Here is a 23,805-nt window from a genome sequence, read left to right as displayed (position 1 = left end):
TATCTCAAAGAAAGCTACATGTTGGTTTAGCTAAAACAGGGCATAAAAATAATGTGCGAATTTATCTTCTTTCTCTTCCCCAGATTCAGGGAGAAGGGGATTTCCACATAATGACAGATCACAGGCATCTAGCTGGCCCCAAATGGAGCATCAAGTTGTGATCCATCATTGTGACATTTTAGCTTTAGCCAACATGGCTGCTCACAGGGGGGACACAGAACATGAATGAAATTGGAAGGAGCCACATATCAATAAGGGAAGGGTTGAGTGTGGGTACTGGTGGTGTACTTCCTCCACCAGCCAGCTGACTGTGGATCTTGCCTCAAGCGCATTCAGAGTTCTTTTCCACAGTCTATTTTTCCTTTTATAACAAATACCCCCAAATCATACATCTTTGTCACTTGGGAGCTATGTGGACACTGTCAAATCAGATGAAATCCAAGTTAGTGCCTGTTTCATCAAGATTGCTAGATCTTTCTTGGGAGATAAATCAGGGAAAGGAAACACAGAAGTTTAATTTGTATTTAGTTGGCTATAAAAAATAAATCATACCTCATTTTCCTTTTTTGATGAGTGTAATGTGTTGGATTTTTTTCCTTGAAATGAAGGATTGACCTGTCTTTGAGTCAAACTTGAGGCCAGGCCATGAGAGGAGACTGGAGTTTTATATCTCCTATTTCTTTAGATGGTCAAAGTGGAACCATTACAGAAGTTTATTGTTTAGTAGAAAGTGAAGGGATTTATGATATTCTGAAAGATAGGGCCAGGGCTGTGGCTCACTCATGTTAGGATTGCTGAAAGTAAAGTGCTTGTTAGGCAAGCATGTAGACCTGGGCTTCACCCCAGAGTCCAGTTTTAAAAAGAGCTGCAGCTGGAGAGATGGCTCAGAGGTTAAGAGCACTGGCTGCTCTTCCAGAGGACCCAGGTTCAGTTTCCAGCACCTACACAGCAGCTCACAACCATCTCTCACTCCAGCCCCTGGGGATGCACTGCCCACTTCTGGTCTCCGTGGGAACTGCATGCACATGATGAAAAGATGTACATGTAGACAAAACACCAATGCTTTAAAAACAAAAACAAAAACTAGGCATGGTGGCCTTTGCAATACTTTTAATCCCAGCTCTGAGGAGGTGGAGACCAGTGGCTTGTGCTTGCTGGCTGGCTCATTTAGTCAAGTTGGCAAGCTCCCAGTTCAGTGAGAGACCTTTCCTCAAAACATTAAAATTAAGTGGAAAGTGAGGAAGACACCAGACATGTACACACATGCACAAGCATACACATGCACAAGCACACACATGCATAAGCACACATTCTTCAACATGTACACAAATGCCTTGAAGAGAGGAGGCTGTGAGGAATGGCGAGAACGGTAGGCACCATGACAGGGATCATCACGAAGTAGATGCTGGGAAGTGCCTAGATGACACCACAGCCTGGTCTGGACCTAGCTGGGCCTGGCACACCACCCACCCTCCTGGAAGGGCAAAGGCAATGCTGTGGCCCCACGCAAGGCTGGGCTCGGGGAGAAGGGAGGTAATAGACGGTGGACTGATAGGGGAGAAAGAAGCGAGCAGAGGGAGTGGAGAAGTGGGTTCGTGTGCTGTGAGGGGAGGCAGCACAGGTGTTCTGAAGTGAGGTGGTGGCGGTTCTTGCTCCTGGGAAGGAGGTGAATTGCACTGTTCATCAACAGAGGCAGTTAACAGACGTGAGTACCAGTGGGCCTGTGCCGTCTTCCTTTGAGAAAACTGACCACTGTCGGAGTCCCTGTGACTCCCAGAGCCGCATCCTAGCCCAGGAGAAAGCGCAGCACCTGCAGAATGGAGACCCACAGCTGACTGGACATGTCCTGCTGTTTTTACTTCTCATCAGTGGCCTAGCTGCTGACCTCTCCAGTTGGATGTGGTGGCGGTTCAACCATGAGACTGGACTATGTTGAATTACACTTTTACCGCGCTGTGTCTAACTTGGCCAGAGACTCATTTCCTTTGGAAGCTTTGGGTTGGAGACACACTTGAAGACACCCAGAGGCTCCACCCACCGCCCTGCAGAGCGGGCAGGAATAAGATATCCAGAGACCTTGCCCAACATATGGCCCACCCACAGCACGAACCACTAGGATTGTGTGAGTATGGGGCGGAGAGGTGGGAGAGAGAGAGAAACAGAGCAGCTTGAGCACTATGAGGAGAGGTGGATATGGAGACTGAAGAATGGAGATGGACAGTCTGATGTGAGTAGCCTGCGAAGCCACCTGAGGCCATGGTGAAGTCCTAGCCTGCACTGCTGCTGAGGGCCATGTCTAGGTCTGTGGCCATGCAGCAGCAGCAGCCGCAGCCGCAGCCGCAGCCGCAGCCTCAGCCACAGCAGCTGTAGCCGTAGCCGCAGCAGCAGGGTTCTATGTAGATGTCCATGGCCCATGTTACCACCACAGGCATCTGGACTGCTGCCAAGGGCTGCACAGTGTTGGCCCCGCCCCTCACTGGATGCAGCATTCAGGAGAGTAAGCTCTGTATCTCGATTGGGCAGCACAGTTGGGCTGGCCCTGGTGGCAGAGGTGTGGATGAGCTGGCCCTGAGGGCATGAAAGCTGGAGAGCTGGCCCTGCTCCTCATCTGCCATGCAGTAGTGTGAGTAGAAGAGCTGGCTTCTGCCATTTGCTGCCTGAGGCACTGGATGAGCTAGACAGGGCAGTGCTGGAGAGCTCACCCGGTGGTGAGGATCTGGGAGAGCTGGCAGACTGACCAACCCAGCTACCACCCAGGTCTAGATCCAGGGCTATGAGTTGGCCCATCCCTAACATCCTTCTCATCTAGGAACTGCTGGAGCATGTGAAGTGACTGGATCTGCAGATCCAAAGCTTCAGGATCTCCATGACACAGGGCAACCACAAGGTATCCAAGAGGAGCCCCAGTGAGGGTCTAATATTGATAGTGCAGCAAAAGCCAGAGGCCTTGAACCAGACCAATGATTCACTGCAATGAACATTTGAAGTAAAGATGAATGGATAAAGGGTATACTGTGTGACTCACTGTGACACACTACAGCTTCCACAATGAGATTTTTTAAAATTTTATTTTATTTGTGGAGGGGTGTTTCAAGGGCAGAGGGCAGATAGGAAGGGAGGGGGAGATGAGTGGGATTCAGGTGTAGGGTGTGAAATCCACAAAGAATCAATAAAAAGTTAAAAAAGGAAATTACTAAAAAAAAGATGTGTTGTGCTGATAGATCAGTTGTGCTATCTGATAGTTCTAGGAATAGTTATAAAATATGATTTATTATTAACATTTTCATTACATTTATTTAGTGTGTGTGTGTGTGTGTGTGTGTTCATGTGTGTCGGTACATGCACCATGGTGCACATACAGAGATCACAGGACACCTGTGGGAATCGCTTCCCTCCTTCCACCTTGTGGGTCTTAGGGATTGAATCGGGTCATTAGACTGGGCAATAAGTACTTTTCCCTGCTGAGCCGCCTTCCCAGGCCTGATTTGTCATTTTGCCGAACTAATAAAACTAAGTAAAGATAGTGAAATAATGTGCCATAGATAAGACCAATTACTGTGGGGACTTCCACTTTTTACTTTTAGACATAAAAAAATACCTAAAAAGACTCATGCTGTTTGAAGAGCAACTTAATTTGAACCAGTCTGAGTTAATTGAGAAGGATGCCAGGGTGAGCAGGGAGTCTTCACTGGATCTTGAGGAGTCAAATGGAGGGGACCAGAACGTAACAGATAGGCCACATGCCTCCACTGTGAACCTCTTTTACTTTTCTTACTGTAGCTCATTTGTCTTTATTTCCTAGTTCAAAGGATAGATTTAAATATGCTAATGTAGCCAAGAATAACTATCAGCGCTTGGGTTGGAGATACCCATTATAGATGCAGGAAGTCAAGGGAGAATTCTGGAAGTCAGTGACTATATATAACCCCTGGCATCTTAGCTAGGGTTTTCATAAGTGAGAAGAGACACTATGGCCACAGTAACTCTTATAAAGGAAACATTGAATTGGGATGTCCCGCTTACAGTTTCAGAGGTTTGGTCCATTATCACCATGATGGGGAGCGTGGTGGCATGCGGGCCGACACGGTGCTGGAGAAGCATCTGAGAGTCCTACATCTTGTAGGTAGCAGGAAGTTGATTAACTCACTGAGCACAGGAGACCACAAAGCACACCCCCACAGTGACACACTTCCTCCAACAAGGCCATACCCACTCCAACCAAGTCACACCTCCTAATAGTGCCACTCCTTGTGAGATTATGGGGGCCAGTTACATTCAAATGACCACACCTGGTGAATCAATGACTCTCCAGTGACAGACCACACAGCCAAGAATATTTAGGGAGCACAGATTGGTCTTGAAGGTTCAAAAAAAAAAAAATTACACCAAGTTAGGTGAACGGGGGAAGTAGGGAGAATAAGGGAAGAATTGGTGGAGCAGGGTGAATATGATTTAAAAAAAAGTCATGAAACTCTCAAACAACTTTTATAAAAAATGTAAAAAAAAAAAAAAGCCAAAAAAATAATCAGGATGAAATAGATTTGTCTAGATTTACAACAGGAACTTCAGACAATAGCCACACAAGTTAGAGATGGCTCATGAAAGTCAATGACTTGCTGGCATCTTGGCACCAAGGCATATATTAACCCGTTTTTATTATTTAATGCCTTCTTCCATTGGAAAATCTGAGAGGGGCAAGCATTTTTCCCTAGGAAAAATAGGGCTTTTCCAGTGGTGAGAAAGCCGAGTGACTGATTTTTTTTTTTTTTTTTGAAGATTGTTGTTCATAATTCTGAGATTGAAGGATCGGTAAAAAAGGCATGTAGAGCTTGCTTAACAATACAAAAAATATAAGAAAGAAGCATTTATAGCAGACATTTCTCTCCTATCAAACTATTTTATTTGTTTATTTATTTATTTTTTTGTTTGGGGGAGTTGAGTTGTATTCTGAGAAGAAAAAAAAGGCAGATGAGAATTTTGTTTCTGGAAATGATAACTAAAAAACCAACCCTTTACTAGTTCAGAAATTTTTGGGGCTGGCATGGTGGCTCAGAGGGTAAAGCCACTTGCTACCAAAACTTCTGTCCTGAGTTTGGTCTCTTGGGATCCATGTGGTAGAAGGAGGGGAAATTCCCCCTCTGTATATACACCCCGGCATGCATGCCCACTCACACATATACACACACACACAAAATAAGTAAGTGATTTATCCTAGTTTTAATAAGGAAGGTGCTGATTCCAAGCACCTTTTATTTGGCCATATTGTTGTTTAATTCCAGCTAGTGTTTCATGGCACACAAAAGATGTGTGAGTATTGTGTGACACTCAGTAATCACACAGCACAGTGTTTGGCATTGTCAAGAGCACTCAGAATTGCTCTAAATATTTCAACCAGATTGATCTAATTAATTTACATGTGCATTCAGTGACATGAATACTGTTGTTTCTCCATTTTTCTGGGGGAAGAAACTGAGAAACAGAGATATCTAACAACTACCCCTTTGTCATATGGAAAGTGAGTAGAATATGATTCTCACTATGCAATCACTTTGGCTTTCTCAACTCATCTAGCTTCTAAAAAGTAGCACACGTAAGTGTCTACAACCAGCAGTAAATTGTGACAGTCAGGGAATAGCTTTCCATAGATGAAGAGGGGAAGATGCCATGGCTGATTTCCAGGTATTTGAACTTCCTCTCAGATGAGATGGGCTGGGCATGTTGATACACACCTCTAATCTTAGTATTCAGGAGGCTGAAGGAGGAGGATTCCTGTGAGTTCCCGGCCAGCCTGGGCTATAAAGCAAGACGTGTTTCAGAAACCCTCTGTGTATACACAAAGAATGGAATGATCGAGGACTTTGGATGCTGAATGTAACTATAGATTGCAGTATCTGCTAGAATACAAGGATTTTGATAAAGGAAAATTACCATGGTGATATTTAACTTGTGGTGATTATTTGATGCCCAGTCAGCGGGGTCCTCAACGGGGACCTAAAGGGAGGGCTGGTGAATGAGAGGGACAAGAGACACAAAGAACAAGAGCAAGACAGGACGTTTGATCAAGCTCCAAAATTTTATTTTTTCTCTTAAGACATATATAGGTAGGCAAAGGGGGTTGTAAGCAGGAAGGCACTTAATTGTGGGCTATTCAGCCAGCAGGGGGTTATCTATCTACTCTTGCCTAACTGCCTAATTGCTTAGCTGCAGCTCATTCACCTGATATCTGAGAAGAGGTTCTGGTATCTGAGAAGAGGTTCTGGTGCTATGGAGACTTAAGCAAGGCCTAGATCTAAGAAAAGAGGAGAGAAGCCCAAATATGGCCGCATGTGTGTCAAGGGTCGCTTAGGCTTATGGCTCCCGTCAATTTGGCTACTCCATGAAGGATGGTTTAGAGGTAGAAGGAGCAGGTAGAAGTTAGGGTGTTGGGACAAAGGAGGGAGACTGATTAGGACTGGTCTTGTAATTGGCCGAGGGGTGAAATGATGTAGGCTTGTTGTTCTGATAAAAGTGGCCAACTTTGATGTCTTCATCGTCCTCAGTTCTTTTCCTTGTTTCAAACACACTTCCTTTTCTTCCATTGCCTTTCCCTGGGGGCTTTCCAGAACAGCAAGACAGTCATGCTTTCCCTTTGATATTAGAATGCTAATCAGGTTACGTTCCACTGTTTAGGACTTGAAAGGTTGCCAGCTGGGACGCCCTAAAGCGTGCTCTTCTGTCTACACCCTTGTTTCCCTAGATCTTGTACAGTAGCTTCAGTGGCTTCTGTGATGTCTGACAGACTCCTGATATTTAAACGCAAGCAAATTCTTTGGAAAGCCTTGTCTAATGTTGATTAGTTTCCGGAAAAAGACAAACACAGCTCCCAAGGAATGACATCGCAGGGGAGATACATCTTAAACTCTTTTTAATTTCATCTTTTTTATTTTTTTTAATTTAGAAGATTACCCTTTGAGGAAAGTTTTGATGCCCTTTTATCCTTTGCTAGACACTTAGATTTGTATTGGTTGACTTCTTGTTAGTGATTCTAACTAGGATCAATTGTAATGTATAGCTTTTTTTCTTTTCATGTACCTCTGGCTACTTTAAGAGTCATCCTGAAAGTATGATACTAGGTGAAAGACACCAAACACAGAAGCACAAATATTGTATGACTTATTTACAAGGGGTTGAATTCACAATGACTGTGAGGAGGAATTGGAACCCATTGTTTTGTAAGTCCAATGCTGTAGATAGGAATGATGTAAAAGGCTTATTCTGACCTTGAAATTGCTATGTAGCTAAGAATGACCTTGAGTCTTTGATCCTCCCCTTTCCATCTCACAAGTTCTGGGAATATAGCTATACACATACCATTGGGCCTGATGAAATATTTCTTTAATTAAAATTTATTTTCTAAATACCACTGAAGGTTGTGATCACTCAGACATCCTTCCTGCTAGATTTGGAAGAGATGGCTAGTCTGAATCACAGCTTATAAAATATGGTTTTACATTATTGAACTGGATTTTAAAATGAAGTGATGGATATGGATTAGTGGAATCAGTGGAAATGTTGGGTTTTCCTTCACTGGTATACTGCTTTTGATCATCAATGCCTACCTCAGTTGCCATTTCATTATCAAAGAGTTGCATGTGAATTTGCTCTCTGTTAAATTTTATCCATTTACCTCAAACTGCTGGACTTCAAGTCTTATAAGCCGATGTCATAGAAATGTTGTACACCAGCGTCTCATTGGTAATTTTCTTTTCTGGCCAAGTAGCCAGTGTAGACATGACAAAAGACACAATGAAATTATTTTATACTCTAATAAGCCAAAGCCTATCAGCCCTATGTTGGTGGCGATAAACAATTGTTGCATTAATCATTAACTTAATATAAAGCTTTATACCAGATTTATACCATACTCACATGATAAAAATATCTATAGGCTTCTTTTCTATGTCAGAGTGATTAGATAATGTTGACTTTTGTGATTCTGAGGACATTTTCACAGGTTTGATGTTATGGAAGCTTTAAGAAAGGGTCGCTGGATGAGTGACTGATAGCGCTTCCTTCCTTGATGTCAATTACTTGGTCTTTGAAGGTGCTGCGGGCCTTGCTGTCCCTGCAGGCAAGGGGGAAGGGACTTCTGGTGATATTCAATGTGCCACAGGCTATATTGTTACGGGCGTCAGACCTATTTTTGGCAGCCCCACTGATGAAATGTCAAACAGAAAATTGCTGAAAGAAATTAAGGTGCCCAGTTGGTTGAATTGCATCACCGAAGTATCAGGATCATTTAAGGCAGGTGAAAGAGGTACACAGAGTCCCGAGCACAGGGTAAAGGAACATCCACCTCCTTCACTAACTCCCACAGGCAGCTTCCCCAAACTGAGCATGTGGCTCACTCAGGAAGTGAAAGGCCAGGAGTGCTTGTTCATGTGAACAGAGAAGGCCTGGTTTCCTCACCAAATGCAAACCACACGAATTTCGCTTCACTAGAGTACCTCTTTTCAGTGGGATATTGAGTTACTACTTTTAACTGAGCACTGCAGGGAAGAAGGTGCTTTGTAAGCAGTAGAGTAATTCCCAACAGCAGAGGATAATGTTTTATGCATTATGACACACTCTCAACACTCCATTATACATGTGAACGCTCTTATTTTCATTATTTAAGGCAACTTATCGCAGTGGAATTTATATCTTGTTGGCATTTTGGTTGTAATGCAGATTTCTATTGCTATTTAATGTGATGACGGGAGAGAAAGAGACACCGGATATCAACAGAAGTGTGTGTAAGGTAAAATATTATGTATGCATTTTTCCCTTAAATATTACCCCAGGAAGGTGAAATTCTTTGCAAACTGTAATATGTAGTGATCTGGATGGAGCCTGTCAGTGTGATGTGGTTCATTTATATTTTCTTACCTCATGTGGACCAGTAGTCATCAGCTGTGTTTTCCTGTCACAGCACACCTCTAACTTGCAACTGTACCATTGGTTGATGGTTGGAGTGATTTGTTTGGGGTTAATAGAACACTGTCCCCATGGCTGATAGTGGAGATGTGCTTCACTCTTTTTGAAATACGGACTTTCTTTTTCTCTCCTTCTTAGAGATTTACTAGTGTAGAATACCGAAATATTTGAAAGGATCAAATGAACTATTTTCCTAGGAAATCAGTTTGTCAATTTTAGTTCTTTTTTTCCTTCCAATAGTGTGAGTACATCTGTAGCTGTCAGCACAGAGCTTATGATGAAAATGTAAGTTAATTGAGGCTTTTATGAGCTATATGTGGTTGTAATACTCTCTCTTAGTAGAAGAGAACAGTTTAATGTGAAATGCATTACACGGGGCCAAAGCTATTAAGAAAAGTGATGCATTTCGTACAGTGATTCTCCAGCCTATTGGTTGATTATATTTATCTCTTTGTTCCAGTTCTGCTCTTTGAAGAAATACTGAACAAGTCTTCCATTCTTTGGTTTACAACTCACTGAATATTTGGAGTTGTTAGTTATATCTTCAGATTAAAATACACCTAGTTCATTTATTCCGTATTTGGCTAGTAACACCTAAAACTTCCACAGTTTCACTTAAAAAGAGAAACGTATTTGTTTTATTCATATTTAGAGTAACTGCCTTTATAAGTGTTGGTGAGAGGAAGTTCATGCCTTATTCATACTCTTAGTTGAGAAATAATCATCAGCCTTCTAGCTTTTGCTCTTCTCTGAGGCTTGAGTTTTCCCTAAGCAAAACTAGAATGGAACACCTCCCCTCCAGGGTTATAGGGGATAAATTAAACATTTAGGCTGTCAAAAGTCAAGGCACTTAGCACAGTGCCTGACACATGTAGGACCTGGAAAATTCCAGTTCTCTTCTCAGACATAAAAGAAAATGTTTCTAGGATGACTTAACATATATTAACAGCATAGCAGGTCAGACACTAGAATAAAATATACACCACATCTATTGAATGGGCACACATCTTCATCATGAAGATCTACCCTAGGGCACTTGTTCTAACATCCTAATTCCAGTGAAGGTTTGAGAAGGGTCTTTGGTGGCTTTGTCAATAGGAATAAAAAAGGAGGCAAGTGAAACCTTTTACAGGATCATTCATGGGCCTTCTTCTAGATGAACTAGGACTTATCCGTGCCAGCCAGCCTTACAGCGTGGAGTCCCTGATCCAAAGTTGGCCAGAACCATCATCAATCAGCACACAGGCCGGTGCTTCACAAGGGAAGAAGGTGTTTTCTGTTAGAGAACCAGTCTAGAGCCCATTAACTTGACTTAAAAAATGATATGCCTCTACTATGCAGCCTTTTCTTCTTAAGAGTCCATTTCTCATCAGGAAATTTTACCTGTCTACGCATTTCTTTGATTGCAGAACCAAGGAGACTAACACAGGAGAAGCTCCTATTTGATGTTCTAGAGGGGAGGGATGCAGAGTTCATGCTCTTTCCAAAGTAGCATAGAGATCACATGAGAATGGTGACCTATGCTGGTGATCTCAGCACCTAGGAGACAGAGGCAGGAAGAGCATCAGTTTGAGGCCAACTTACAATGCACATCAAGACCCAGTCTCAGAAACAAAATTAAACAACAAACAAACAAGAACTCACATAGGATTTGGTAGCACACATCAGGGCTTCTCGGGGCTCAACAACAGTACCGTGCTTTTTTTTTTTTTTTTTTCCGTTCTCAGTTAGCATTATCCCTTTCCATCACCTAGTACTTAGGTGAATTTGTGTGTCTGTGTTACATTCCTCAGGTGCTACACACTTTTTTTGAGCTATGTCTCTTACTGCCTAGAACTCACAAAGTAGGCTAGGCAAGGCAGCATGGTCAGACAGCCCCAGGGATGTACCTGTCTCTACTTCCTCAGCATTGGGAATAAGAGACACATAATATGCCTGTTTGTTTTTTTTTTTTTAAATAAAATATAATAAGATTAAAAAAACTGAACACATTGGAATTGGGCAATTTCCAAGAAACAAACAGAAGGAAAACACCCTAAGAGAAAGCACAAGTCAGAGACCCTCTTGTTCATACACACTCTGGAATCCCATAGCAACACAAAACTGGAAGCCATAATACATATACAGGGGACCCGTGCAGACCTGTGTAGGCCCTGTGCATACTGCCCGAGTCTCTGTGAGTTTATATGTGCCTTGATCTTGTTGATTTAGAGTGCCTTTTTGTGTGTGTGTGTGTCCATCCCCTCTGCCTCTTACAATGTTTGCCTTCTCTTCCACAGGGTTCCCTGAGAGCTGAGGGGACGGGTTTGATGGAGACATCACATTTAAGGTTGAGTATTTATTGCAGAGTCTCTTACTCTCCAAATATTGTCTAGTTCTGGGTCCCTGTATTTGTTTCCATCTTTTGCAGCAGGAAGCTTCTGATAATGGCTGATCAAAGCACTGACATATGAGTATAGCAGAATGTCATTAGGAATCATTTTATTGCTACATTCTTTTAGTAGAACAGTAGTATTTGGTTTTATCCTAGATCCCTGGGCTATCTAGTCTCAGGTTCTTGACTACCCAAGCAGTGCTGGGTATGGGTTCTATCTTGTGGAGTGCACGTTGAGTCAAATCAGTTATAAGTTGTTTACTCCCACAAGCATTGAGTTACCATTGCCCTAGCATATGTTGTAGATTGGTCACCTTGTAGATCCAAGGGTTGTAGTTGGCTTGGTTTGGTAGTTTGAATGTAATTGGCCTCGATAATACCATTGGATGTGGTACAATTAGGAGGTATCGCTTTATTGGAGTGGGTATGGCCTTGTTGGAGGAAGTATGTCACTGTGAGGGCGGGCTTTGTGGTTTCCTAGGCTCAGGATACCACTCAGTGTGTCAGTCGACTTCCTGTTGCCTGCAAGATGTAGGACTCTCAGCTGCTCCAGAACCACATCTCCCTGTCATGATGATAATGGACTGAACCTCTGAAACTGCAAGTGAGCCACCCCTTTTATGTTTTACTTTATAAGAGTTGCTGTGATCATGGTGTCTCTTCACAGCAGTAAAAACCTTAACTAAGATACTTGGTATTTATGTTTCTTTTTTTGGTAGTGGGCAGAATATCTTCAAAACCAAAGATATAAGCAGATGTAGGCATGAAGACTCTGTGTAGTCACTAGCTTGACTTCTCCATGTTCAGTGAGTTGTGTGGGTGTTGTCTTCAGCAGTGATGCTTTGCTGTCAGCTTGTGGAGAGCAGCCTATAGTCTTGGCAGCAGCCTGGTTATTTGGAGATTCCCATTGGTCAACAACCTAATTAGAGGTAACCCAATCCTGATACTGGAAGCTTTATTTGATGACAAGAGATGGTCTGATGGGACTATGTCTTCCCCATTATTTGGTGATTTTATTTAGATCACCTTCATATATTTATATTTTATATATATTCACATATATTTATATTTATATTTTAGGAAGCTTCTATTGTATAAGGTTTCCATACCACATCTCAAATGGCCCTTAATTTTATCTGTCTCTCCCCATAAACCCTCCCTCATTCACTAGTGCACATTTTTAACCTCAGGAGAATTAAATCTTTAATGTACACTTGGAAGTCAGAGGCAGGTGGATCGCTATGAATTTGAGGCCAGCCTGGTCTACACAGAGAGATCCAAGACAACTGAGCCACACAGAGAAACCTTGTCTCAGAAAAAAATTAAGTCCGATATTAATCTTATTTATTTCATCAGAAAACTTTTCTTAATTATTCTTGATTTTTTTTGCAGTGTTATTATGGGTAATACAGTAAAGATAATTTTATTTTAAATCTTAGATCTATCATTTCTGTTATTATTGGTGATGAGAATAAATTATATTACAATATTGTAGAAGATCACTAACATGATTGAGCATCTGTTAAATTGATCTGTTCCACTCTAGGGAATCAATGCGAGTGCAAAAGTTTTGTAAGATAAATTTAGCTTGATATCTTAGTCAGTTTTATGTTGCTATAACAGAATTCTCAAGTTTGAAAATTTTTAAAGAAAATAAATTCATTTTTCACAATTCTAGAGACTAGGAAGTCCATGATGGAGAGACCAAATCTGATGCTGGCCTTCTATCTGCTTAATAACAAGCTGTGGAACAGCCTTTGTACACTGTAAACATAAATTACTCTCATTGTTTCCTATAGCTGAGCAGGAAGAGATTGGGCAGGAAGACACTGAGAAGAAGAAGAGCAGAGTCTGAGGAGTCACAAACCAGATGCAGAGGAAGCAGGACATATAGAAAATTAGGTAACAAGCCATGAGTGATGAGGTAGAACTTAGATAAGAAATATGGATTGACTTAAGTTGTAGGAGCTAGTTAGTAACAAGCCTAAGCTATTAACTGAGCATTTATAATTAATATTAAGTCTCTGTGTGGTTATTTGGGAACTGGCCATCCATCCAGATGAAAAACTCCACCTACAAATGACACCCACTGTTGGATAACATAGATCCACATAAAACCCAAGAAAGCTTTTAAAAAAAGCCCTAAACACACACAAAAAATGGAGCCAAACAAGGCTTCCTAGTTTCATGCCTCTAATGCTGGCTGCAGTACAGTGACACATCTCCCAGCAGCTGTCTGCAGGGTGGAGCCAGCCACCAGCCACCATTCACTAGAGTTATTCACTAAGTTGAGCAGTGCCAGGGCTGACATAACAATTTAAGATTTGTCTCATGTGATCAAAAAACAATACAGATGCTCAGTAAAGACAGATCCAGATAGAAAAAAACCTCTAAACAGGTTACAGTGTGTTAAAATTATACATAGTCTTGGGAGAGAAAAAAGAAAGGATATGTACAGTCATAGATTAAAAAATAATTTAAAAATAATGAAGTAAAGTTCTTAAAAAGAAATAAACTAATAAAAATAATAAGTCATGTAAAGATGGGAAATACACAGAGAGTCTGGATCCTGTATGTTATTGTGTTGTCTTTGAATTGTGTTTTTTGAGCGCTAATGAATAAGTGATAGCTGCTAAAAAACATTTGATTATAGAAGCTGCTAGATTAAATGAACCTATGTGTTTAAAAATATCTTGACTGAAAAATGGAGTCAAAAGATGTATTGCTTTGGGGAAGAGTTTAATGCTTTTATTTCCACAGGAAATGAGAGGCTATGGATTCACTCCAAGTTGATATGGATCAGGTTTGATCAGGAAAGACCCCCTGAAAATCCTTGCTGCAGGCATAAAGAAATAAACTTAGAAAAACTACAAAACATGTGATATATATTTTACCTTCTCAAAACAAAAAAATCATCTTTGGCTAACTTGTGTACAACATACACTCTATACTTGTATTAATACAGATATGTATGTTACCTTTAAATGTTTATGTATTTTCAGAACAAGGGTACCAAGTACCAATACAAATGGATGGCTAAGATGATCCAACATCTCAGAGCACCCCTGTTGTAGTTTCCTCAGAGTTCTGTATCCAGATCATCTTCAAGCTGTTGGCTGAGATGGTACAACCTCACAGACTACTCCAGCCTGGACTTAATGACTACCCTAATTTTCTCAATATCCCCCCCCCCAAGATGCCAGTGCCCCCAGATGGCAGTCTAGAAAAAACAATGCCCACATTCCCAAAAGATGGGTTATGGATGTTTGTTATCATTTAAGGGGGATTGGTTACAAATTGTTATTGGTCATAGTCAGGAAAAAAGCTAACCAAAAGCATTACATTCAAAGATCTCTTTTAAAAAAAAAATGGGGGCTATGATATAGGAATGATAGGGAAAAAAGTGTAGATTATTGAATCTACTTTAATCCCACAAACAACCATTAATTTCAAATTATTTTACATTGGTATGGATTTTGGTTTATTGACACAAATTTAAAGTTATTTTTGTTATACTATATATATGCTTCTACTCTTGGTTGGGGAATTGTACTTATACAACTCATTTAAAATGTAATGTATAATTTAAAAGTACAGGTTAGTAGCTAGTGATCTATAATAATCAAACTTGTAGTCATATTAGGTATGTTTTCAAAGTTAAACAGCTATATTTAAATGGGTAAATGGCTTTCAAACACTTTAAATACCTACAGAATATGACATTTAATATGTTTAATAACCTAAGGTTTTTCATGACAGTGAGACAAGTCTGCTCCTGACAGCACCAATCAACTTCAAAAAAGGATGATGGGCACTGAAGAACCTCCATATGTAATTTATTTTCTTTATGACAAAAGCTAGCTATTTAGGCAAAGAATCGCCCTTGCCTCAGTTGCTGTATACTGTCCAAACTGAATCAGCAGGATGAAAAAAAAAAGTGACTGCTAAACTTTGCCACGACAAGATAGGACAGTTCTTCAAAATTCCCTGCTTCTTAGAAATGTCTGTCAGATATACCAGGCCTGTAGGCCAAAGTTAGATGTCTCAACATTACAGAAGAACCTAGGGTGATTGTCCAGGTAGCCAGATGTCCCTGTTATTAGGTAATATTACACCCTTCTGGGGTCTTTGATAGAGTTAAAAAGACTAAATAATTAGACTTAAAGGTTTCCTTAGTCATGGTAAAAGGTAAATTAGGTATAAAACTTTAGACTCACAAAGATAAGATAAATAATATTTTCTCTAATTTTGCCAAATACAAATGGACTGGATATTTTAACTGTAATTTTTACTTGATAACATGATAATTGTTGTATATAATTTTACTATGTTAAAGTTAAAACCTTCCTTTTTAATTAGACAAAAAAGGGGGATGCTGTAGAACAATCTTTATACACTGTAAATATGTATTACTCTTGTTGGTTAATAAAGAGCTGGCTGGCCTATAACTGGACAGGATGAGATTGAGTGTGAGAGTCAGACTAGGAGGATGCTGGGAAGAAGGGCAGAGTCTGAGGAGTTGTGAGCTAGATACAGAGGAAGTAGGACAAGTAGAAATTGAGCCATATGGTAGAACTTAGATAAGAAACATGGGTTAATTTAAGTTATAAGAGTTAGTAACAAGCCTCAGTTATTAGCCGAGCATTTATTATTAATATTAAGTGTCAGTGTGGTTATTGGGAGTTGGCTGGTGGTCCTGACTGCAATAACATGGTAAAAGGACATAAGGAGGGGGAGGAAGAGAGAGAGAGAGAGAGAGAGAGAGAGAGAGAGAGAGAGAGAGAGAGGAAGAGGATGAATAGAGGAAGGGAAGAAGGAAGGGAAGAAAGGAGAAAAGAAAGGAGGAAGGGCAGGAGAAATGAAAAGAGGGAGAGTGAGAGACACTTTTTCTTTTTACAGTAAGGACCCACTCCCAGGATAGTAAACACATTTTAAAGGTCTCATTACCACATTGGGGAGCATGTTTCAATCACATGAACTTTGGCCCACATGGTCAAGCTTTAACACTTGGTTATCTATGTTTGGTGCGACAGGGATATTTAAATCCCGATACAAGAAGCTCAGTACATGTTATATACATGTGAAAACATACCAGAGCACCCATCCTTTTGTACAGTGAACATATATTAATGAAAATTCCCAATACATTTGTATTTTTAATTTATGTGAAGGATTTCTCAAAACATCACATTCTCTTTCTCTCGTCTCTGACTTGCCTTGGCCCAGTCACTGGTGAGGTGAAGGGACCAGAATCTCGGTTACTCTTTGGGGATGGGAAGGGTAAAGCCTGGGGGAGAAGAAAGCCCGGTATTAATAGTAGTTTCCTAATCCAATTCAAACTTTCAGAGATATTTCTAGCACTGTGTTAAGTCAAGGAAGAACGTGTCTGGTCACTGTGCTGGCAAGCTAAGCACATACCTGCTCATCATTTTCATGAGTATGCTACTGTAGGAAAGAACTCAACATGTATAGAACTTGTAAAGTGTGCGAGAACCAGTTCATTTCTTTGAGGAAAATAGTAGACTCCTATTGAAAAATTACATGTATAGAAAAATATAAAAAAAGAGTTCTTTAAAAAATGAATATGGAAATATTCTAAAGACTTTTGAGTGCATCACTGATGTGTTCTTGTTCTTCTCTAGAAGCAGCATATTAAAATAGTTTATGTGTTACTATATGGTTATCTTTTCAGCTAGCCTACCAGAGTTAAAATGACTTACTTTATCAATAACAAACATGTTTCAGTATAGGTTATTATACCAATGCTTAGGAGAACGGGTCTACCAGCTACTAACTACACCTGTTACAAAATCCCCTTTAATTTGTATGGGACTCAGTGTGTTCAGAGTGCTATGACTGTAGACTATTTCCTTTGAACTGAATTTTGAAGAAAATTTAAATTATACTTTTCTTTATTCCTGAGTGTTACAAAAAATTGAAACATTTTGTTCATAAAACCTAGCTTCCTATTTCCTTGTAGAGGCAAGTTTTTAAGGTGGAAGAAGACATAATGCTCTGGAAATTTTTGCTGAGGAGTCTGCAAGTACATGTCATAATATTCCAGTGTATTTAGGGATCTATTTTATTTTGTATAAAATAAAATTTTACCACAGGGGAATGGATTAGGGCACTGTAACAGGAATGAAAAAGAAATTGTGATTATTTTCTTTTCAAGTGTTGAATTTTAATTTCAGATTTTTATTGCTCTGAATATGCTAAGCTTTCCCTTGTCATTCACATATCTTTTCTTCTCCTACAAAGTATCTAAGGCATTCCTCATGCAAATGAAGAAATAGAGGAGTAGAAATGTTAACCAGCCTAGGGCCCTAGCCTGGCAGGAGGGAATTAGCGAGGTTCCCACATTGCCTCCTACTGAACTTTACTAGATGAGGAGTGCTGACCTTTGCCCCTGTGAATTCATTGACCCCATATTATTCCATAAAACATTACTTAAGGAATTTTTATTTGACACGCTGAGGATATTATACAACTCTTACTAGCAAACTGTACCATTTTTCTTCCTCTAACATTTATGCTTCCTCGCAGTTTTTAAGGCTTTTGTCTGTCAGCAAAATCTTCACTAAGTTTCTTCCATGGGTAGGGAGTTCCTAGAATTTAAAGTGAAATAAAGGTGCGTAAGATATGGTTCTTGCTTTGAGAAGAATTGGGGGTTGTGGGGGAAGAGGTAGGATAACAACTCCAGAATATTAATCACTATTTGGTCAAACACCATGCAATTGATATAGAAACTTCATGGTTTTGTTGAATCCCCAGATGGAGTGTTATGTGTTGAGCTTTAGAAGTAGCTGATGTGTGGAATAAAGAAGATTGAACTGAGCTGAGAAGTTAGCTCCATCAGACAAGTTCTTGATGTGCAGACATGCAGGCCTGAGTTTGATTTTCAGAACCCACATTAAGAAAGCCAGGCATGCTGGAATGTACTTGTAATCCTAGAACTAAGGAGGAAGAGACAGGGGACTTCTGGTGATCACTGGTCACCTAGCCTAGTCTACTCAATGAGCTCCAAGGTAATGAAAGACATTGTCTCAAATGAGCACAACATTCCTGAGAAATAAAATCTAAGATTGTCCTCTGACCACCATCTGCACATACACACAGAATATTGAAGCCAAGCACAGAGGTTCATGATTCTCAATATAAACTTGTGGGTGAGAAAATAATTCTGCTGAGGTTGTTTCTTCATCTGTCTATTGGAAACTTGGACATAGTTTGAGAGTCTAGCGACATCCTAAGTGGCTTTATTTGAGCATATAGGCAGCCTCTGAAATAGCGGCCAGCCATCTCCGCCTCTTTCTATTCATGGCAACAATGAGAAAAGCAAATTACTTTCATCATGAGATTATAAAATACTGGTAGTTTTCCCTCCTAGCTTATGTGCTTTGTTTTCTTGGCTTATACATGTTGATAAAGCAAGACACTAAGTTGGGGAGTCCATACAATAGGAACTGAAGGGCTGCCTCCAAGTGAAATCTTCAATGTAGGAGCCTGCTGAGAACCAAGTGCTTCCAGTGACAATGAGTGACTGGGGAAACACACGGATCCTCAGCCAAGACTTCAGATGACAACGTAAGTTCACTGCAAACTCTTTGGTTACAGCCTTGAGAGACCATGGAACAGAGACCCGACATAAGTCATGTCCAAATTCCTACCCTACAGAAAATGTGAGGTAGTGAATGTTATTTCAACATACCATGTTTTGGGGGCTGGAGAAATGGCTCAGGTTAAGAGCACTTGTTATTCTTTCAAAGGACCTAGGTTTGGTTCCCAACACCCACATGGTGGTTCACAGTTCAAACTCTAGTTCCAGGGGATCCAACCCACCTCTTCTGATCTGCTTGGGCACCAGGCACATGTAGTGTACATACACACATGCAAGCAAAACACTCATACAATACACTACAATAAAGGAATATGAAATATTGAAAAATAAAAAAATAAGCAAGTTTCTTAGAGTAAATAGACCAAGTTTATTTAAAGAAAAACTTTGAGTGAACAGGAGAGGCTGAATGGGTTGAAAAGAATCATGGAAAGGGAATGATCAGTGTTTGATAAATGGACATCAGAGACTCAGAAAACCACCATGTGTCTTTAGCCTTCACATGGCTTATTTATGAGCTCTGTGTAAGTTTTGAAATGCACCAGGTAAATCTTGATAATAGAAAGCATTGTCAGGTCTGGTAGGTATAACAACTTTGCTTCAGAAAAGATCACAGGGGCCTCTCCTGAGTGTCTCAGTGCTGGCTGCTTCTTGTGATGGTTTAAATCAATGAGTCTCATGTTTTAGGACCTGGGGAGTCAAAGTCACATGGGACCTTGCATGCACGATCAATGTCCCTGTCTCTGGAGTTTCTGATTCTGGGGCATGAGTGTTTGCTGTTCTTAACTATTAGTTAAGACTAGTGCTTATTAATGCAGCCAACAGCCTGATCTGAAAGCATGCATGGCTTAGGCTTGGCCTTTGGCAGATCACCTGTGCATTAGTCAACATTCTTTAAAGGACCAGAACTGATAGAATGAATGAATATACATTTAGGATTTACTAGAGTGGTTAATATAGGCTGTGGTCTGAGGAGTCCAATAATGACTGTCTCGTGATGGAAAGGCCAAGAATCCTGTAGTGGTCCAGCCCATGAGACTGGATGTCTCAGCTGTCCCAATTTGCTGCTGGAGTCCTGGAGGATTCCTAAGGAGCTGCTGCTCTTCAGTCTACATTGGAATCCTGAAGAAGTCAGTTCTAAGAGCAGCACAGGAATACCTCATCAACAGGATACAAAATCATGCAAGAGAGAATGAGGGCCAACAGGAAAAAGGAAAAGCTTCCTTCTTTCATGGCCTTTTATGTGGGCTGCCACCATATGGTGTGGCCCAGATTTAGCATGAGTCTTCTGGCCTCAAATGATCCAATGAAGAGTATCCCTCACAGGCATGTCCAGATGCTTGGGTTTTAGCTGATTCCAGATGCGAATTCAAGTTGACAACCACTTTTAGCCATAGCAACCTAACAGCAGGGCTCCATTCAAAGCAAAGTTTTGACTAAATATTACAGACTTAAGGGATTTGGGAACTGGACACAACTGGTCCCGGGCTTCCTGGAGCATGTTGTGTTTTGTAGTGGGGTATCTGAGAGGACATAGAGCACTGTCTAACGGTGTGCTACCATAACTGTAACCACAATATGTCTATAGTTAAGATGTACCAGAAAATGGTTCATTGGATCTATAACTTTACTGATTAAGACACAGGTCAACATGAATTCATAAAAATGATCCAGTAATGGGGCTGGAGAGATGGCTCAGTGGTTAGGAGCACGTGCTGCTCTTGAAGAGAATCTGGGGTCAACTCTCAGCAACCACATCAGGTGCCCCGCAATCATCTGTAACTCAAGTAGAAGGGGAATTTTTATGCTTCCTTCTGGCTTCTGAGGGTACACATACAGTTGCTCAGGCACATCCTCATATGCAACACATAAATATTCAAAAAAATAATGGAGGGAATCATATGGATTTTTCTTAGACTGTAATGGAGAATCAGAACAATGGAACTGTGGGAACTCTGGTGCATACTCCGTGATTTAAAAAAAGGTTAGTATTGTATTTATTTATGAGTGTGTGTGTGTGTGTGTGTGTGTGTGTGTGTGTGTGTGTGTGTATGTGTTGGTATTCACTGGTGTGGGCATGTAGGTGTCATGGTGCACATGTAGAAGTCAGAGGACAACTTGAAGGAGTCGGTTCATTCCTTCCACTGTGTGCATCTTAGAGCTCAAACCCAGGTCGTCAGGGCTGGAGGAGAGTGCCTTTACCAGCTGGGCCCCCACTGTGAGTCAGAAAGAACCTGCCTACACCAGGCTTAGTGGCTTCATGGTATGCGTCTGCATTCCTAGCACATTCTTTCTAGCAGTTTCCTTTTCTTTAAGGAGACATCAATGGAAGAGTCTTGCTTTCTTTTTTCTTTCTTTTTTTGTGTTTTTTTGAGACAGGGTTTTTCTGTGTAGTTTTGGTGCCTGTTCTGGACCTCACTCTGTAGACCAGGCTGGCCTTGAACTCACAGAGATCTGCCTGCCTCTGCCTCCTGAGTGCTGGGATTAAAGGCCTGCACCACCACCACCCGGCACAATACTATATTTTTAAAAGTTATTTTTCACATTATGTGTATGTATCTGCATGTATATCTGTGCACCAAGGATGTGCCTGGTGCCCACTGAGGCCAGAGAGGGAGTCCAGATCCTCTGGATTTGAAGTTACAGGCAGCTGTGAACCATCATGTGAGTGCTGGATACCAAACCCAGGTTCATGGAAGGACAGTTAGTGCTCCTAACTTCTGAGCCATCTCTCCAGCCCCAATCTATATTTTATATTTGTTTTTCTTAAAGTTTTGTTTTTTAAAGAGTCTCATGTAGTTCAGGCTGCCATCAAACTCTCTATATAAATCAGACTGGACTTGAACTCCTCACCTTCCTGTCTCAACCTTCTGAGTGCTGGGATGATAGGGGCACACTACTTATTCTTGATTTTCTCTCTTATCTTTGTATTCATTTATTTAGATCATGATTCCTGTCCCATCTTACTGCCCCCCCCCCTTTTTGGTCATTGTGACCTTTTGGGTCACCTTGGAGGCATTCCTTAATTCTTATATTTGAATGAGATGTTAGCATCTTTCAACAATATATTTGCATGACATCTTCACAGTGACTTTGCAAGCTAAGAAGGGCAAAATTATAGCTGTATTATAAATGGGGAAGTTGAGGCTCAGAGGAAGTTCCAACTGTGTGTTGTCATGTGACATTGATTGGATGTCTTTTACTGTCTCTTGCTTGCTTAAGACTCCTTACTACGCTTCAGATACACTCTGAATTCCTGTGTCTTCACTCTTTCTTTGAAGAAAAAAATTAATGATTTTCTCTGGATGATTCAACTCATACCAAATTGGATCTTATTAATAGTGACTTGTTCCATCTTTTCCAGAGTTACTTGTATTGGAGTTTGTGAATTAATGTAAATGAGGACCATGGCAGGAGTTGATGGAGAGAATATTTTCAATTAGAATGGAGTTGGTGTACCTTAATTACTTTTATATAGATGATCTCTGATTGATGAAATAACTGTCGTTTCTCTGTTAGAAGGACACAATTAGCTATAACCTACATTTTTCTTTCTTTTTTTAATTAAAGCTTTTGCATTTAATTATACATACACGCATGTGTCTGTCTGTGTGTGGGTTTGTGCATGCGAGAGCAGTGCTTGCAGATGCCAGATGAGGGTGATGAATTCCCTGGTACTGGGAGTTACAGGGGATTGTGAGCTGTCCAAAGAAGGTGCTGGGATTTGAACTTGGGTCCTCTGCAAGAGTAGTACGTGCCGTTCATTGCAGAAACCATCTCTTCAAACCCCGTATTTTATTTCTTGAATGTTTTCTGCTTTATTTTTTCAGCGTTTTCTCTCTGATCCATTGTGGTGCTTTGGATGAAAATGGCTCATGTATTTGAATACTTGGTCCTCAGTTTGTGGAACTGTTTGGAAAGGATTAGAAGGCATGGCATTGTTGAAGGCGATGTGCCACTGGGGGCTTTGAGGTTTCAGAAGCCCACATCATTCTCAATTACATCTCTCTGTCTCCTATAAGATGTGAGCTCTCTGTTACTGCTCCTTTCTCATGCCTGCCTGTCTGCTGCCATATTCCACGTCAAGGTGCTGAATGCCCAGGAGCCAGGCTCTGTCCTGCATGCCGAGGAGCCAGGCTCTGTTTTGAATGCCTAGGAACAAGGCTCTGTCCTACAAGCTGAGGAGCCAGGCTCTGTGCTGAATGCTGAGCACTATTCAGATACTGATTCTGTTCAGACCTTCACGTGGCCTTTGAGGTGGTCACTCTGATTCTCACCTGGCTGATGTGAACACTGAACCTTGAGTATACTCAAGCTGGCATATACACATGTAGGAGCCACCCCATGTGGGTCTGACTCCATGATCTTCTTTAAGGTTTATGCTCTCAGACTTTCTGAACCTTCAGTCAGAGCTGCCCATGGTCTGAACACGAAATAAGAGCAACAGAAAGCTGAATGTGTTAAATGAGGATCCTCTTGGTCCAGCTGTGAGGGAACACTCTTTGCAGTCCAAATCACACCTGTGATAAAACAAACATCCTCAGAGGGAACAGTTTGCTTTATAGTTTCCCTTTTCTGTGGTGCTGGGTGTCAAACTCAGGGCCCAGCACATGCTAGGAAAGCACTGTGCAATGAGTTACATCCCCAGAAAGCCACTCTACTATTATTGTGTGTGTGTGTGTGTGTGTGTGTGTGTGTGAATTTGTGTGTACTAATGATCATTTAGCCAACCAAATTTAAAAGACATCACTTTGTAAAATTCAGTTGAGTGTTACTAAGAATTCCCATCTGCCCTCTGGGAAGTCATATCGAGATGCTATCTGGTTAGGGTTTATTGTCATCTTGATACAACCTGGAA

The sequence above is a fragment of the Peromyscus maniculatus genome, chromosome 17, assembly GCF_049852395.1.
Source record: "Peromyscus maniculatus bairdii isolate BWxNUB_F1_BW_parent chromosome 17, HU_Pman_BW_mat_3.1, whole genome shotgun sequence".
Lineage (NCBI taxonomy): Eukaryota > Metazoa > Chordata > Mammalia > Rodentia > Cricetidae > Peromyscus > Peromyscus maniculatus.
This window is presented reverse-complemented; position numbering follows the sequence as displayed.